A 19,725-nucleotide genomic window follows, 5' to 3' on the forward strand; every position below is an offset into this window, starting at 1 on the left:
GCATTAAGTACGAATCTCGGTGAGAAGGGAAGTTCACCATTCGATCGACCGAACAAGGTTATCGGTCGACCGAACCATTAAAGATCAGTTAATGCTCGAAGATCATATCTTAGCGAAGAAGGAAGGGAGCGTGTTCGATCGACCGAACCCATGGATCGGTCGATCGAACATCGACGATTCTTATAAAAGAGAGCTCAAGGTTCGAGGTTGGGTAACGCTATTTGGTTCGAAATTCATATCTGTGCAAGTTTCTACTGATTGTGCTACTACTCTACAACTCGCAAGTTGCTCCATTCAGAAGTATCGACCAAGCTCCATCTTTTATTATTGTCGGTACATTTATTTAAACTTGCATTGTACTTAAACTCTTACAAGATAGTAAGGTGTTACTATCTTGCATATTGTACGCACTGCTTCTTTTCAAAGTTTTCAAAAAGAATAATTTTAGTGGATTGTCCATCAGTGCGGTCAAGGACCGCGGGTCTTGATGTAGGAGTCGACTTAGGCTTCGAACCAAGTAATCGAATTGAGTATTTAACTTTTCGCTGCATATTCTGATTGTTTTTAAAATACGAAAAGAAAAGTTTTAAGTGTGATATTCCCCCCCCCCCCCCCCCCTCTATTGCACTCTTCCGATCCAACAGCTTCGGCGTTGGGCAGAAGACGTGGTTTCATGAAAAACAAAATAATGTTTGTTATTAATGCATGTTAAATGCATATTAATAAAACATAATTTGTTTTTATTGCATTGCATTGCATGGCATATCAATTAATTAATTGAGCCTAGATTTAATTAATTGATTGGGTTTGACTGAAAATGAATCTGGTTCACTGAACCAAACTAAATTGGTTTGAACCACTTTAATTCAAATCAAACTCAGGTCTGGTTCAAACGATTAGTTAGTTTAACTAGACTAGATTGGTCCAATCGGATCCATATTTGATTAAATCATTGATTGATTTAATTAGACCATGATAGTTCAATTAGACCCTTGTCTTATTCAAACCATTAGTTGGTTTAACCGAACCACTTTGATCTAAATCAAAATTGACTTGGGTTGATTTAATAGGGCTTGGACCAAATATGATCAAATGACCAAATTTATTTTATGGGTGAAATTTGATCAAATATATTAGATTTATTCTAAAGGGTCAGACTTAATCTAATGGACATTAGGTTGATCAAACAGACTTGAGTTTGATCAATAATTCTGAGATTGGATGAAATGGACTTAGATTAAATAATAATAGAACATAGGTACAGAAAATCCCTGTCCAATTAGATTAGTTCTGACAAAGACATTGGACAGAGCTCAGGATCTGGATTCCTAATCGACCGATCAAATGGGTTAATTGATCTAGACTCTTGAAAATTAAGAAGATTTGCTTTTCTTGATTAATAATATTGGTTCTATGTCTGTATAAATTGAATTAAGCTGATTTTGTACTGGCTAGTTGGTTTTGTACTGACTTATTTAATTTTAATTTATAGATGGCATAGATGATTACCAGTCCTAGAAACTCAAACAAGAAGAGTTTCCAATCCTGGATAATTACAGGATCTAGGCGTTGATTCATTCACTGTCGGAGAATCCAAAGGTGGTAGCACACCAAATATGGAGGCTCTCCAAAGGGAGAATCTTATATGCACAGTTGTGTGTGGAACTATTTCACCATGAGTTCCTAGATCCTGAAGATTTTGAGAAGGATCCAGAGGAGGATCCTAAAGAATCCGAGGAGGATTCTGAAGAAGTTTTGATAATAGATCAAATTGAAATTCTTGAAGCTGGTCTATCTGAGATTGCCTCAAATAAGTCCAGGTTAAAGGGGATTATGTTGGCCACTGTACTAGTCTCTATCCTAGTGGGAGTGGTGTCAGCCTATCTAGTTTGTTAGAGTTCTGTTATTGTTACTGTCATTATGTATGAACAGTATTAGTCTATTTAGTTCATGTCAGTTTGTTATATGCTAACAATATGTATCATGTTTATATGAATGATATGTTTATTCATATGTTGATTACTCTACATGATACATGATAAATGATTAGTTCATTTTATTACATGATTAGTTCATATAATTAAAGTAATCATGGTAGAATAATGATTAGTTCATTTATTGGGATGTATGTAATAGTATTGATCAATGTTGATTTAATTGGATCATACAAATGATGAGTGGAAATGTAGTTATCACTTAATTTTGTAAATCAACTCAAATTAACAATGAGTCAATCATAAATTGCATGCATATGAATTACACTGAATACTAAATAAATGTTTATTTGTGTTAGATCATGGCAAATACGAACATCATAGCTAAACTCAATAACAGAGAGAAATTATATGAGGATAACTACAAAATATGACAGCTCAAGATATAATATGTTCTTAAGGAAAAGAAGTTCTTTAGACTATAAAATATGTTATGGAAGAACTGTAGATGGTCCCATTACACAGAACAGATGAGATCTTGATGCCTATAAGGCATGGAAGGAGGACTTCACTTCTAAGGGAATATTGATTAGTTCAATAATGGATGACCTAGTTTTTGAATATGAGTCATATCTTACGGCTCATGCAGTCTGGGTAGTCCTTAAGGAGAAATATAGTGGAGTAAGTCTGAACAAGCTTCGACAGCTGACAATTAAGTTTGACAGCTATAAGAAGCGTCTGAATCTTTCAATGGCTCAACACCTCAAGGAGATGTCGAACATGATTCGGGAGCTTAAAACTGCTAGTCATGAGTTAACCGATGAGCAATAGGTTCAAGAAGTTATTCATTCCCTTCCAGATTCTTGGGAGACATTGTAGCAGACCTAACTCATAGTGAGAGTATTAAGTCTTTTATTGGCATCTCACACTATGTAAAATTGGAGGCGGAGAGAGTTGAATTCGTAAGGATTTTTGGACTAGCCTATGTGGCTATTGGTTCTATTGGATCATCTAGATCCAAGAAAAAGAAATGGTTCAAGAATGGGAAGGGAAAGAAGAAAAAAGTTGTTGCTATGGGACAGGGCACAATCAAGAAGAAAGGAAAATCCAAGTGTGTCTTCTTTTCCTGAGCATTTTGTTGCTAGTTCAGTGTTATTAGCTGATTCTTATCCTTTGTAGATTATAGATTCGAGAGAAACCAACCATATAGCTCGGGAGTGAGTTACATTTGTAGAGTACAGACAGGTACCAGCTAGCAACAAATGGATCTATATGAGAAACAATGCAAGAGTTGAAGTCAAAGGAGTCGGCACGACAGCACTTGCAAACTCAACCTCCATGGTGGTAGTGCTTTGTTTCTAGATGATGTCCTGTATGCTTTTGAGATTCGACGGAATCTGATTTCCATCACTTATATTTTTGATTTAGGTTATTGTGTAAATTTTTATAGTCATTTTGTGGAACTTCGAATTAACTCTGTGTTAATTGGGTATAGTTATGTAACAAATAGTTTTATGGTTCTTGATGTATAATCAAATAATAATGATAGTTGTTTTTCAAATATTACTCTTACTAGTAATGCTGATGTTCATGATGAAATTTGGCATACTTGACTAGGACATATAGGACTGTTGGTACGGGAAGCATCCGACGATCGAACCTTAGTTTTGATAATGACAAAGGATTCAAGGTTAAGTTAGTGTGTGATCTAACATGTTCGAATGAGTGTTTCAGGAAAGTCCTAGCTGCGGTTAGGCAGGTGAAAAACCCTAAGGGGTGGTAACCTTAGGTCCTAGGGGGCGGTAACCCTAGGTGGAGGAAAACCCTAAGGGGCGGTAACCTTAGGTCCTAGGGGGCGGTAACTCTAGGTAGAGAAAAACCCTAGGGGGCGGTAACCCTAGGTCCTAGGGGGTGGTAACCCTAGGCGAAAAGTCCAGTCGGTCTGGAGGACCGGACTGACATCAGGTAAATCTCCTGAGTGAAGTAGGTGAGGACGCGTTCCCTGTAGAGGGAACAGTAGGTGTCGGGTCGACCTAGGGTTTCCGGTTGGAAATCCGAAGTCAGACTCGGACAGTCCGAAGACTGTCAGCTCTTTTTCACTTATGAATTATCAGATTCTAACATTGTCTTGCAGGGTATGCAATTGCTCGGACTAACCTTGTTTTGCAGGAGAAGCGGCTCCTGGAAAAAGGAGGTCCGGGCGCCCGGGACCAACTTTTATCCCCTGCGCGACTTCGCGACGTGGAGCAACTTGGTTGGCTGGCCACGTCACACTCCAGGCGCCCGGAAAGGTCCCAGGCGCTCGGAACCTCATATAAAAGGAGGGTTGAGGTGCAGCTTTAAAGACAATCTTCTAAGCATTCTCCGTGCGACAAGCTGCTAACGTCTCGACTCAGAAGTGCTGCAACGACAACCCGGAGCTTCAGTTTTAGTCTTTTTATTGTCGGTACAATATTCTTTTCTGCTTAAATTGTACTTAGCTTGTAATAGCTTTTACGAATTATAGTTGTTGCCCACCGGAAGCGATCAAGGATCGCGGGCCTTCGAGTAGGAGTCGTCACAGGCTCCGAACGAAGTAAATCCTTCGTGTCCACTTTATTTACTTTCCGCTGCGTTATTTCTGAACAAGCTTTTACGATTTCGAAAAATGAAATAGCCACGAGCGCTATTCACCCCCCCTCTAGCGCTTTCGATTCATCAATTGGTATCAGAGCGGGGTCATTTTGAATCTGTGCAACCACCATTCAAAATATTTTTTCGTGGTATTTTTTAGATTTTCGGAGTCGATTAGAATTTAGCCTCATAGCTATATTCTAATTTTTTTTTCCCTCGAATCGATTTTTCTCGGAATTGGTGCAACACCACCCGAGCTCGTGATCCATTTTTTTCTCCTTCCGCACTACTAAGCCAGGACCAAGTCCTGGGACATTTTGTTGGTTGTTTTTCGTTTTAGGTTAATCTGAAATGGCCCTTCAAGAAGGCTACAGTACAGCCCGCCCTCCGCTATTCACCGGAGACGACTTCGGGTACTGGAAGGGTCGGATGGAGGCATATCTCCAGACTCACTTTGAAGTCTGGATGATTGTCAAAACTGGATTCCAACTACCATCTGATAGCGCCGGCAAACCACTACCGTACGAGGACTGGGATGCATCTTTGATCAAGAAGGTGGAAGCTAATGCCAAGGCAACCTGCACCCTCCAGTGTGGCCTATCAAAAGAAGAACTCAACCGCGTCGGCCCCTTCAACAGTGCCAAAGAGTTGTGGGAGAAGCTAATTGAACTTCACGAAGGGACATCCAACACCAAAGTAAGTAAAAGAGACCTAATTTTTAATAAATTATTTAACATCAAATTGCAGGAAGGTGAAACAGCTGCCCAACTCCATGCCCGAATTCAAGATCTGCTCAATGGTCTTTGATCCGGCCGTAAGAAGGGGGGACCCACTTCCTGAAGGGTCTCAGCCTGAGGACCGATGAAAGGCTGTGCGGTGGATGGCCGAGCCGAGCGGATGGGTAGGTCCGAACGGAGCTATAGATAAGCCCATCCATGGGCTCATGTTTCCGACGCCAAGGCAGGAAGACCGAAGGGCCGAGCGGGAGTCCGCTCGGCAGGGGCCAAGGGCCGAGGGGGTTGTCCGTTCGGCCAAAATAGGGGCGAGGGTATAAAGGGGGTCGAGCGGCCTATGCGCTCGACTTAGGATATGAGATGTCAGCCGAAGCATGTCTAATGATTAGGCCGTACACAAGATCGCACGATCTTGCCGTCACATCATGGAGAGGCTGATACCATAGCAGTATGGTCTCATGGACGTCTCCCTGACAGATCCATATTTAGACATGGCCCTTCTGACAGACCCATACCTGGGCATGGTCAAAGGCAGGTGGTTGCTTTGATTGGCACGCCCAGGCTTCTTTGAGAGATCTATATAAGGATTCCATTTCTCCACTGGAGGTATGAAAATCTTCATTTTGAAGCCACCTTTTGTTATTCCTCGCTGACTTGAGGCGTCGGAGGGCCGCCGGATACCCTCCCGCTCGATTTCGCGGTGTTCACCGAGCATTCGAGGATCTAGCAGAGAGCGCCACGTGCCCAGTCATCGATTCCCGGTTCGGACAGATCAAATTGGCGCCGCTGCGGGAACGCCCCGCATCCGACGGTAACAATGGACGAAGCCGGACGACAAAACACGGTGACGCTTTCGAGGGAAAGACGCCCTGGTCGAGATAAGGGCCGCCAAACTTGTTGAACAAAAACAGAAAGCAGAACGGCCGGAGCAACAAGCGACATCTGCGTCTCGTGGCCGAGCGGAAGCACCTCCACCACCGTCGATTTCACCGGCCTTATTCCTCAAGCCGCACCAGCTCGAAGAGATAGAGGTTCTTCTTCGGACGAAATACCAAGGTGGGATGACAGAAAAGGTAAGGCTCCCCGGGCGGATTCATCTCCCGAGCGGGCCAACCGCCAATTTTCGGAGGCTATTCTACGAGACCCTCTGCCCAAGCACTACGTGCCTCCGACGATCGGCGAGTACAACGGAACAACGGACCCGGATGATCATCCGGGTAAGTTTGATAACACCACGCTCCATCAATACACCGATGGAGTGAAATGCCGCGTCTTTCTTACCACACTCTGGATCGGCTCGTGGTTCGGAGGTTGCCGGACGGATCTATCACAAGCTTCAAGGATTTCCGAACGGCCTTCCTCCATCACTTTGCTAGCAGTCGGCGTTATCAGAAGACAAGTGTCAGCCTGTTCGCCATCAAGCAAGATCCAAAGGAATCGCTTCGGGCTTACATCCAACGATTCAACCAAGTGGCAATGGACATCCCAACGGCCACATCGGAGACGATGATGAACGCCTTCACACAAGGCCTGGTAGATGGTGACTTCTTCCGGTCGCTCATCCGAAAGCCGCCCCGAGATTATGATCACATGTTGCATCGGGCCAACGAATACATAAACGTGGAAGAAGCGCAAGCCGCTCGGAAAAAGGAAACTCTAGCCGAGCGTGCACCTGTTCAGGCCGAGCGGAAACAGCACGCCGCTCAGCAGCCACCTAGAGGACCGAGGGCCGAAGCAATTCGATCCCCCCACGCCAGATCACATGTACAAGAGGTGGCTGCCGCTCGGCCCAAACCGAAGAAGAAGTGGACCCCTCTGTTCTGCTCCTTCCACCAGTCGGATACGCACAACACGAGGGATTGTCGAAGTCTTCCCTTCGTGACTAATCCCATTCCCAGGAGAGCCGAACGACGGTCTCCTCCCATCGACAGAAGACAAAGGACCTATGAAGCTGACCGGACCCGCACCGAGAGGCGACATCACCAGACGCCAGATCCGCACCCATCCCCAAGAGAGAATCGCCGGGCGTCCAGAGAACGGTCACGACCGTCCGCTCGGGAGGAGGAAAACAGAATACTTCTGAGGCGAGATCACGTTATTGCTGGAGGGCCGACCGGAGGAGACTCCAACCGAGCCGTAAAGGCGTGCTCGCACCGCAGATCCACGCGGTCATCAGAGCCAAGAGCGGCAAGTGGACCGAAATTACCCGGAGATTTAGAAGGAGTAGAAGTGCCCCATGACGACGCTGCTCATTAAAGCGGTAATAGCAAATTACACCATTCACCGCATATTTGTTAGGGAGCTCGGTCAACATCATATTCAAGAAGGCGTTCGATCGGTTGCAAATTGATCGAGCCGAGCTGCTGCCCATGACGACCCCGCTCTACGGGTTTACGGGCAACGAAGTTCAGCCGGTCGGGCAGATCCGGCTAGCCACCTCGCTGGGAGAAGAGCCGCTCAGGAGGACCAGGACAATAAACTTCGTGGTGGTCGACTCTCCGTCATCCTACAACGTCATTTTGGGACGACCGGCGCTCGGCGAATTCCGAGCGGTTGTCTCAACCTTCCACCAGAAGATAAAGTTCCCGGTGGAGGACCAAGTAGGAGAAGTGCCTGGAGATCAGCTAGCAGCTCGGCGGTGCTATATAGAGATGATTCGAGCAGAAGCTTGCTCCGCTCGGAAGGTACACGTCATAACCGAGAAACCTCCTGCTTTAATTTATGATGAAAAGGAGGAAGTTCAGATCCATCCAACCCGATCGGAGGCCACGACTTTTATCGCCTCGGATCTGGAGGAAGAACAGAAGGAGAAGCTGATCCAATGCCTCCAACGAAATCACGATGTCTTCGTCTGGTCGACACATGAATTGCCCGGAATTTCGCCGAGCATAGCGCAGCATGAGTTACATGTCCGACCGGACGCTCGGCCGATAAAGCAGAGAAAAAGAGATTTCAGTGCCGAGCAGAATGCCATCATCCGGTCGGAAGTAGAAAAACTACTGAAGGCCAACCACGTACGCGAGGTGCAGTTCCCGAGCTGGCTGGCCAACGTAGTATTGGTCTCCAAGCCGGGCGACAAGTGGAGAGTTTGCATCGACTTTTGGGACTTGAACAAAGCATGTCCCAAGGATTTTTATCCTCTGCCCCGGATAGATCAGCTGGTGGACTCTACGGCCGGCTGCGAATTAATTTGCATGCTTGACGCCTACCAAGGATATCATCAAGTGCCGCTCGCCCGGGAAGATCAAGAAAAAGTAAGCTTCGTGACGGCCGACGGCACTTATTGCTACAAAGTGATGCCGTTCGGATTGAAGAATGCCGGGGCCACCTATCAACGCTTGATGAGCAAAGTATTCCGGGAGCAGATCGGGCGGAATCTGGAAGTTTATGTGGATGACATTCTTATCAAATCCGTCCGAGCGGCCGATCTTTTCAAGGATATGGAAGAAACCTTCCGAACGCTGCGCAAATATGGAGTCAAGCTAAATCCCCAAAAGTGCCTGTTCGGAGCCAAAGGAGGGCGTTTCTTGGGGTACATAGTGACCGAGCGGGGAATCGAAGCAAATCCCAGCAAGGTTAAAGCACTGCAAGACATGCCGCCCCCAAGAAATACAAGAGAAGTGCAACGGTTAACCGGTCGGATAACTGCTTTGTCCAGATTCATCTCCAAAACCGCCGACCGGAGCCTTCCATTCTTCAAGATCCTGCGCAAGGCTACTAAGTTCCAGTGGGATGAAGAATGTGACCGAGCGTTCGGAGAATTGAAGACATATCTTAATTCTCTGCCAGTGTTAGCCAAGCCGATCGGGGGTGAGTCACTTTATATTTATCTGTCGTCAACTGAGCATGCTGTAGGCTCGGCACTTGTGAGGGCGAGCGGCGAAGAGCAGCCGGTGTATTTTCTAAGCCACATTTTGAAAGACGCTGAATCTCGTTACACCGGGCTCGAGAAGTTGGCCTTTTCTTTGGTTCTAGCCGCTCGTCGCCTTCGACCGTATTTCTTGGCTCACACCATCATTGTCCGGACGAACAGTCCGCTCGGAAGAGTGCTGTTGAATCCAGAAGCGTCCGGACGGCTCTTTAAGTGGACGACAGAACTAAGTGAATTTGACATCCAATATCAGCCCCGCTCGGCGATCAAAGCGCAATCCTTGGCTGATTTTGTGACCGAAGTACAGAGGCCAGAGCCGGAAGCTCTGTGGAGAATATATGTGGATGAGTCTTCCACTCGGCTCGGAAGTGGGATCGGAATATTGCTACTCTCACCTCAAGAAGAAAAGATGCACCTATCCGTCCGACTAGATTACAAGGCCACCAACAATGAAGCAGAGTATGAGGCCCTCATAGCCGGATTGCAGCATGTGGGTGCCAGTCGGTGACTCTCTATTCGGATTCACGGTTGGCGCCAAAGAACTTTCTCGTACCTTTGAAATCAGCTTTCGGAAAGCTCCCTGATTAAACAACCAATATGCTGATGAGTTGGCTAAGTTACCAAGGTCCTTGAGTCCGATCGTCATTGACAAGTCGGTCGAACAAGTTCTATTGGTAGCGCACATCGACAGGACGACCATATAAGGCTTACCGAGTGACTGGAGGATGCCTATCGTCGAATCTCATAGCTCGAGTACCAAGCCTGCTGATCAAACGGAAGCGCATATGCTGAAGAAGAGAGTCAGGAGGTTCACGTTGATCGGCGATCAATTATACAAGAAAGTTTTCTCCAGACCGCTAATCAAGTGTGTCGAATCGGGAGATATCGACTATATCCTACGAGAAGTTCACCAAGGATCGTGCAAAAGTCATCTGGACGTCCGATCATTGGCTCGCAAGATCCCGCTGGCTGGATACTTTTGGCCTACACTTCAAGCAGATGTCGCTCGGACAGTGACTAATTACTTGTCTTGCCAAAAGTATCAGAATATCCCACATCGACCTACAGAGGAGCTAAAAGTGCCGACGGTGTCTTGGCCATTCGACTAGTAGGGCATGGATATAGTTGGACTGTTCCCCTTGGTGATTGGGCAAAGATTCTTGCTGGTGGTTGTCGACTACTTCTCGAAATGGGTGGAGGCAGAGTCGATCGCCAATATAACCGAACATACAATCATCAAATTCATATGGAAAAATATTTTGTGTCGATTCGATATCCTGCGTAAGCTCGTCTCTGACAATGGAAGCCAATTCTCTGGGTGAAGGCTCAGAGAATGGTGCGAGGGCTACGACATTGAGCAATCATTCACGTCAGTGGCCTATCTACAAAGCAACGGCCAGACGGAAGTCACCAACCGTGAAATCCTTAGAGGACTTCGCACTAGGCTCGACCACGTTTGGGGAAGCTGGGTCGACAAACTCTTAAGTGTGTTGTGGGCATACCGCACTACTCCTAGAGAGACAACTGGCATAACCTCGTTCCAACTGATTTACGAGCGAGAGGCAGTCGTGCCGGTCGAAGTGGGAGTAGAGACCGATCGAGTGATACTCTACGGGGAGGATAACGCCGATCAGCAGTTGATGGAGTTGGACTTGATAAATGAAGCTCGAGACAAAGCAGTCATACGGCTAAAGGCGTACCGGTAGCGTATTAAGTCGGCGATCTTGTCCGAAGAAAGTCAAGCCGGCGACGGCAAGCTTGAAGCTCCATGGGGCCCTTTCAAAATCATCGAAAAGCTCCGCGCGTATTATCTGGAGGACGAGGACGGACGGCAGCTAGATAGGCCGTGGAGCGCGAACCACCTCCAGCCTTACCGGGCAGGGTGAAAGGTGTATCACTGTAGATCACCCTGTGTATTTCATTTTTCGACTAAATACTTGAAATGCAGAGATGAAAAGTCAAAAGAGCGAAAATAAGGCATTATCATCGTAAACAGAAGGCCCCCGAGCCGATCGGCCGGGAGGTTTATATCCGAGCCGGGAGCTCGAAATAGAAGGCCCCCGAGCCGATCGGCCGGGAGGTTTATATCCGAGCCGACGAGCACCGTCGTTAAAAATCGAGAGCCGCGCCGACCGGCTATAAATATCCGAGCCGACGAGCACCGTCGTTAAAAATCGAGAGCCGCACCGACCGGCTATAAATATCCGAGCCGACGAGCACCGTCGTTAAAAATCGAGAGACGGGCCGGCGTCTATAAATAATCCGAGCGGAAAGCCGACGAGCACCGTCGTTAAAAATCGAGAGCCGCGCCGACCGGCTATAAATATCCGAGCCGACGAGCACCGTCGTTAAAAATCGAGAGCCGCGCCGACCGACTATAAATATCCGAGCCGACGAGCACCGTCGTTAAAAATCGAGAGACGGGCCGGCGTCTATAAATAATCCAAGCGGAAAGCCGACGAGCACCGTCGTTAAAAATCGAGAGCCGCGCCGACCGGCTATAAATATCCGAGCCGACGAGCACCGTCGTTAAAAATCGAGAGCCGCGCCGACCGGCTATAAATATCCGAGCCGACGAGCACCGTCGTTAAAAATCGAGAGACGGGCCGGCGTCTATAAATAATCCGAGCGGAAAGCCGACGAGCACCGTCGTTAAAAATCGAGAGCCGCGCCGACCGGCTATAAATATCCGAGCCGACGAGCACCGTCGTTAAAAATCGAGAGCCGCGCCGACCGGCTATAAATATCCGAGCCGACGAGCACCGTCGTTAAAAATCGAGAGCCGCGCCGACCGGCTATAAATATCCGAGCCGACGAGCACCGTCGTTAAAAATCGAGAGACGGGCCGGCGTCTATAAATAATCCGAACGGAAAGCCGACGAGCACCGTCGTTAAAAATCGAGAGCCGCGCCGACCGGCTACGAGCACCGTCGTTAAAAATCGAGAGACGGGCCGGCGTCTATAAATAATCCGAGCGGAAAGCCGACGAGCACCGTCGTTAAAAATCGAGAGCCGCGCCGACCCGCTATAAATATCCGAGCCGACGAGCACCGTCGTTAAAAATCGAGAGACGCGCCGACCGGCTATAAATATCCGAGCGGAAAGCCGACGAGCACCGTCGTTAAAAATCGAGAGCCGCGCCGACCGGCTATAAATATCCGAGCCGACGAGCACCGTCGTTAAAAATCGAGAGCCGCGCCGACCGGCTATAAATATCCGAGCCGACGAGCACCGTCGTTAAAAATCGAGAGACGGGCCGGCGTCTATAAATAATCCGAGCGGAAAGCCGACGAGCACCGTCGTTAAAAATCGAGAGCCGCGCCGACCGGCTATAAATATCCGAGCCGACGAGCACCGTCGTTAAAAATCGAGAGCCGGCTATAAATATCCGAGCCGACGAGCACCGTCGTTAAAAATCGAGAGACGGGCCGGCGTCTATAAATAATCCGAGCGGAAAGCCGACGAGCACCGTCGTTAAAAATCGAGAGCCGCGCCGACCGGCTATAAATATACCAAGCGGAAGAACGAATATCGGAGTAAGAAACTGCGGAAACTATAAATATTAAAGCATTCAGGCCCGAAGGGGGGTTGGTCCTTCGACACTCGGCGTCTGTTGACTCCACGCAAGCAGGATACGTGCAGAGCGAGTAGGTCTGCTCACTCGCACTTTATGCAATGAGCCAAGCCGATCGGACGCGTGAGGGAGAAAGCTTAAGAGCACGACTGGCGAAAATTTTACAAGCATTAATGTTAAGCAAACAGAAGAATATTATGGACAATGAGTAAGAAGACAGGAAAAGGGACATCGTTTCATTAGAAGAAAAATTATGTCGAACGGCACGTACAAAAATTTCACATCCGCCGAGCGGAGGAAGTACAAAAAGTGCTTGAATAACCCACATCACTCCGGATCCTCAAAATTAAAAAAGGTGTCCGGGATGTCGTCGATCATGGCCGCCAGTTCGGGAGGGGGAATGCTCAGGTCAGCAGGAAGATGCCCCCCCTTCTTGAAGTACGCCGTGGTGACCTTGACCGCCTCGAGGAAGGTTGAGGAGACGTTGCCACCAAACTTTTCGCCAAATCGCTCTGAGCGGATGTATTCTTGGCGCGCTACGGCTAGGCGACTCGGCTCTCCCTCCTTGTATTTTTGGAGCAACGCCCGGGAAGCAGTTAAGGAATCTTGGAGGGCCTTCAAGTTTGCTTCAGCCTTTGTGCATTCAGCCGAACGGACCTCCCGTTCGGCGTTCAGCTGGGCCTCCAGATCCTTAGATCGCTGATTTAGCGCATGGACATCTACTTTCATTCTGTCCAGGTCAGCGATCGCCTGCCTCTTCCGGCTACCGGCGCGCTTCACCTCTTTGTCACGCTTCTTCACCAAGTCCTCTAGCCGAGCTACCTCAACAGCCAGGTCGGCAGCCTTCTTCTGTTCGGCCTCAAGAGCTTGTTTCTCCCGCTCGGCCGAGGGACCTTCCGACACTTGGAGTTTTTCCAGAAGGCCCTCCAACTCGGCTAGCCGATGGCTAGTGGCAATTTGTTCAGCCCAGCGCTGTAAGGGAAATAATAATGTCAGGAATCAAACAATAGCATGACACGGGAATGAAGATGGGTTTACCTGAGTGGCCTGCTGCATATTGTTATCGCCGAGCTGCTTGGGCGTCATAAGGGCCACCTGAATCCGGGCGTCCTCGAAGAGCTTGGCGAGCGGACCAGTCAGGGTTATTTCGTGAACGGGGCTCGATGGCCGATCGGCAGACAGCAAATATTCCTCCGATGGGAATCGGAGAGTAGTCTTGATAGTAGGGTGGCCGGACGGCGCTTCTTCAGTCGCGGCCGCCTGATGCGAGGACTCCCCTATGGTGGAAGTTTCGCCCAACCGACGTAAGCGGCGGCGAGGTCGAGGAGGAGAGCCAGAAGACTGTGCGGCAGGCGAAGCCATAGGGGTCCCGATCCGTGACGGCGTGCGGTCGGGCGAAGTTACGCCGATCGGCGCCTGTGGTTCCCCCTCTTGGGCTGAGTGAAGGTGGGGGTCTCTTCGACGTTTCCGCCAAACCTCCAAAGGCGGATCTCCAACCTGGGGAACGCCCAGCTCGGCGGGAGCCGAGGAAACAGGATCGATTTCCGCCTCAACCGTCGCCGAAGCGGATGAGGCAGCTTCTGTTTCAGGAGCGGACTGTGCCCCTCCCTCTCCTGCACCTGCCGAGCGGCTAGGGATTAAACCCCGCTCGGCGAGCTCCTTTTTGGTGGCCGCTTCAATTTCTACAGACTTCAATTTCAAGTAAGCGGTAGCCTTGGATCGCCACATGACGTCAGCTGCAGTGAAAGAAATTAAAATCAGTTAGACAAAAAAGACTAATAGAGTAAAGAGTCCTTACTCATGCGGAAGGGGAGATTCGCCCGAACGGGAGATAATCCGAAAATATATAGCACCCCCTTCAAGAGCAACTGGTCGATCTTGTATCGCTGGCCGGACAACCAGTTCGCCGCATGAAGATAGGCTGGATTACTTCTGAACTTGCCAAGCTCCGGTTGGGTCGGCACGGCGGTCTGCCATTGGGTGCGGAAGGCTGGCCGATCGGGAAGTCGGATGAAGAAGAAAAACTCCTTCCAGTGTTTGTTGGAGGTCGGCATGTTATCAAAAAATTTAAAGCCTATTCTACTTTGGAAGATAAAAGTGCCCGGCTCGAATTGTTTGGGGTAGAAGAAGAAATGGAATATCTTAGGGTCAAGAGGAATACTGTGCAACCTAAAGAGGACGACCATCCCGCTCAGCAACCTAAAGGAATTCGGCACAAGCTGGCCGAGCGGGATGCGGAAGTAATTACAAACCTCCAGAATAAATGGATGGGTAGGAAATCTAAGGCCGCCCTGGAATTGGTCTAAAAAGAAGCCGATCGGCGGGTCATGTGGACGGTCGGACGGGCCGGCTATAATTATTTCGTGGTCATCAGGAAGCCCGTATGTCCAAACAAGGCGCTGGGCATGCTCCTCATCGAATCGGCTCTCCATGGTCAGGTACCAGGGGCCCGAAATGTTAACAGCGGGTTCGGAGGAACTCGCCATCTCAGAAAAAAATCAGAGGAAGGGAAACGAAAGGAGCGAAATGCGCAGGGAAAACCTATTAAGTGAAGGCAGAGGACTCACTGGGAAGGAAACGGGTGGAAAGAATCACCGATGAGGTGATCGCCGCCTAAAAACCAGACACTAGATCGCCGGAGGCCGCAGCAACAGAACGAAGCAGAAGGCAACGCGCGAGCGAATATACGGCCAAAAAAGAGACGGAGGCTTTATACGGCCGAGGCCGGTCAGCCTCCGCCGTCCGATCCAGGTCACGAGAAACAAGGACGCCATCGGGCCGTCCATTTCAAACGGGTGCGTCCCATCGTAAGTGACGCCGCCGCCACACAAGGGTCGACACGTGGCGCCCTGTCACCGAGTGCAATTAATGCGCCCATACTGCGCATGCTCCGACTTAATGGAGAGGATTTGCATAATTTTCGAGGAGATCTAGACAAGCAAATGTCAACATTAAGCGACAAGACAACCAAAATAAAGAGCCGAGCGGCTGAATTTGGCAGAAGGGCCGGACGGCCCCAGTGATATTATAAGCTACGGAAAAGCGGCGACCGCCCGCTCGGACACATATAGTCCAGTCAGTCGGACTCACTGCCTCCTTCGACTAGACTTGAAGGGAAGGCAAGTGATCCGGCCGTAAGAAGGGGGGACCCACTTCCTGAAGGGTCTCAGCCTGAGGACCGATGAAAGGCTGTGCGGTGGATGGCCGAGCCGAGCGGATGGGTAGGTCCGAACGGAGCTATAGATAAGCTCATCCATGGGCTCATGTTTCCGACGCCAAGGCAGGAAGACCGAAGGGCCGAGCGGGAGTCCGCTCGGCAGGGGCCAAGGGCCGAGGGGGTTGTCCGTTCGGCTAAAATAGGGGCGAGGGTATAAAGGGGGTCGAGCGGCCTATGCGCTCGACTTAGGATATGAGATGTCAGCCGAAGCATGTCTAATGATTAGGCCGTACACAAGATCGCACGATCTTGCCATCACATCATGGAAAGGCTGATACAGTAGCAGTATGGTCTCATGGACGTCTCCCTGACAGATCCATATTTAGACATGGCCCTTCTGACAGACCCATACCTGGGCATGGTCAAAGGCAGGTGGTTGCTTTGATTGGCACGCCCAGGCTTCTTTGAGAGATCTATATAAGGCTTCTATTTCTCCACTGGAGGTATGAAAAATCTTCATTTTGAAGCCACCTTTTTGTTATTCCTCGCCTGACTTGAGCGTCGGAGGGCCGTCGCCGGGATACCCCTCCCGGCTCGGTTTCGTTGCAGGTTCACCGGAGCATTCGAGGATCTAGCAGGAAGCGCCACGTGCCCAGCGTCCACTGATTCCCGGTTCGGACAGGATCAGTCTTCATGCAATTGGACAGAAGGTAGACAACCGGGACATCATAAGGTATTCTCTAAACGCCTTTCCAAGGAACACCTTGTGGGCATCCATGGTAGATGCCTACAAGGTCTCCAAGGACTTATCTACCATTAAACTAGATGAACTTTTTGCAGAATTCGAACTTCACGAACAGACTAATGCACGCCCGACCGAGAAAGGGTTGGCTTTGGTTGCAGGAACAGGGAGATCACGTGAGTCAAAAATCAAGCGGAGAACCGAACCTGAGTCAGAAGAAGAACCAGATTCGAAAGACGATGATGAACTTACAACCGAGATAGTCAACTTAGTAAAGAAGCTCTGCAAAAAGAAGGGTTTCAACAAAAAGGATCTTAGAAATACCATCTAGTCCAAAGAAGCCCAACCAAGCTCGAAGGTTAAATTCGAAGTGACCTGCTACGGGTGCAATCAGAAGGGTCACATCAAGGCAAATTGCCCGAACCAGAAGGATCCAAAGAAACCCAAAAGAAAGAAGGCATTGAAGGCAACATGGGACGAGTCTTCTTCCGAGGAATCCGACGACGAAGAACTAGAACAGACGAACTTTCTCGCCTTGACAGCCCGGGACTACACCAACGGATCCGGAAGTGAGGACGAATCGGAAGCCGAGTCTGAGAGAAGCCACGGATCCACATCCGTTTCCGAAGGACTGAACCCCTCTGTAAGTAAAAATCGTTTATATAGCTTAATTAATTATTTAATGCATAAAGTAGCTAAGTCCAAGATTCGAATCAAATCGCTTCTAAAGGAGGTAACACTCCTTAAAGAAACGCCTAACAACGAATCCTTAACTGATCAAGTTCAGACTGAAACCTCAACTCAAGTTCAAAAACTTGAGGAAGAGAATTCCAATCTGAAAAGTCAGGTAAAGGATTTGAAAACAACCCTAGAACGATTTTCCTTGGGATCCAAGAATCTTGACTTGATTCTTGAAACACAAAGGGCAATCTACAATCGAACTGGACTAGGATATAAAAAGAAATATAAATCTTACCTATCCTTAATAAACAAACCAAACAGTAAATCGGTCCAAGCTTGGGTTGCCAAGTCTAACCTGATCAATCAAGTAGGACCTGGACATTATTGGGTTCCTAAGGATCAAATATATTATCTCGATAAACCTTATCGAGGCTATGATCCAGGGGGAGCTAGCAGAAAAACAATTAAAATTAATAATTAAAATTGAAGTTCAAAATTCGTAATTAAAATTTAAAATTCAAATTCAAATTCAAAAATTCGAAATTAATTATTAATTAAATTTAAAAATCAAGGAGGGTTCAGAATAGCTGACAACCCCGAAATCTATTTACCCTACAGGGTAACCGAACTTAATCTACCCGAAATGGGTAAACAATAGTAGATTACCCGGATGGGTAAATAAGGATAGATTAAAAAGGGTTAAAATTTAACTGGAAGCAGAGTACTGGTGAAGTTTTTGGATGATAGTACGTTGGGAAAACTTGGGCATCGCATGTCTAGGAAGATATGGCTTCGACCTGGTGCATTTGACCAAGTGGAACTAACCGAAGCTACCCTTAAATGGATCCTAACTAGTTAGACCAAGGTTTAGTATTAAGTTCAATGGGTAGGACTATTTGGAAAACCTCAAAGGCTTGGTTACTTTAATGAGCTCCTTGTGACTCACCATAGCCCAGAAGTTTATCCAAAGAATGCTTACTTGTTTAACCCAAAGCTAAACCCGAATCTAACATAAAGTTAAACTAAGCCCTAAAAATTGAACTAATTCATCTCACAGAATAATAGGATCCCCTGATTGAAAACATAGATCGGGTGAGATGACTAAGCAAACTAAATTTTAAATATTACTTAAGTTAACTTAAACATTTTTTTAATCAAATTAACTTAAACATTTTAAAATTAAATTAATTAATAAATTAACTTAAACATTTTTTAAAATCAAATTAAATTAAACATCTTCAAATTAACTTAAACGTTTTTAAGTTAATAAATTAACTTAAAACATTTAAAAAAAACAAAAAAACAAACAGGGGTCAAAAACCAGGGGCGGGCGCCCCCGGTATTCGGACCCAGGGTGCCCGCAGAGAACCCAGGCGCCCCGCCTCACAAGACCCCGGGCACCCGGAACAGGTCTGGGCGCCCGGACTCCCTTATAAATAGGGGGCAGGGGGCGCCCCCTACCCTTGCACCTCCAAGTCTTCCTTTAGCTTTTTAGCTTCACTGCGAAGACTTTCAAAATTAAAATTTTCCGCGGTTGATACGGAGTCACGACTCAACCGAGGTCGTCAGTTCTAAAATTTCTTACAATGGCTCCTCGGTAAAATTTCTATCCCTTCTTAAATCTTATTCCAAAACTTATAATGCTTGTTTATTTTTAGTATAATATTCGGTTGAAATTTAGGAAGCGTTCTAAATCTGGTGTTGGGCCCTCTACACCTAGCATTGACCCTAGGTTTCCCACCGACGAACTTAGGCTTAAGTTTGAGTCAACGATTTACATGGCCATTAGAACCAAATGTATAGATAGAGCGTTCTTTCTACGCTCTTGTGTTCCAGCCATCGAGGCTATAAACCACTATAGGTTGCGGAACCTTGTTGAGTGTACCAGCTCGATAAACATAAGTTTGTGTGCCGAATTCTACAACAACCTAGTAAAAATAGACGACTTTACCTATACCACTAGGGCAGCTGGGACGGATATCTTACTATCCCCCACTACCATTCGTGAGTTTCTAGGTTTACGAGAGTCACCCTGCACCTTTTTGTGCTATCCTCCGAGGGAGCTACCTTTTGAAAATCCCTACTCACATATTACCCTTGATACAATCTATTCATATTTTTTTGAAGACCAGCGTGATCCCACTGTGACCCAGTTTAGGTCAGTTAACCTTAGAGTCCAGGACTATGCCCTTTATAGAGTCCTAGTGTGTTGCATTCTACCGCTAACCACCCGCGACGTTGCGGTGATGCGTCCATTCCACTCCTTTCTTCTTTATGCCATGTGTCATAGGTTAGACATAGACTTCAGCCTACACATCTTTTCCACTATTATCTACGTGGCTGGATACGAGACCAGCGGACGGATACATATGCCCTACTGTCACATTCTGACAGCTTACATGTCCTCCTTGCACATTGA

The sequence above is a fragment of the Zingiber officinale genome, chromosome 9B (assembly GCF_018446385.1).
Source record: "Zingiber officinale cultivar Zhangliang chromosome 9B, Zo_v1.1, whole genome shotgun sequence".
NCBI lineage: Eukaryota > Viridiplantae > Streptophyta > Magnoliopsida > Zingiberales > Zingiberaceae > Zingiber > Zingiber officinale.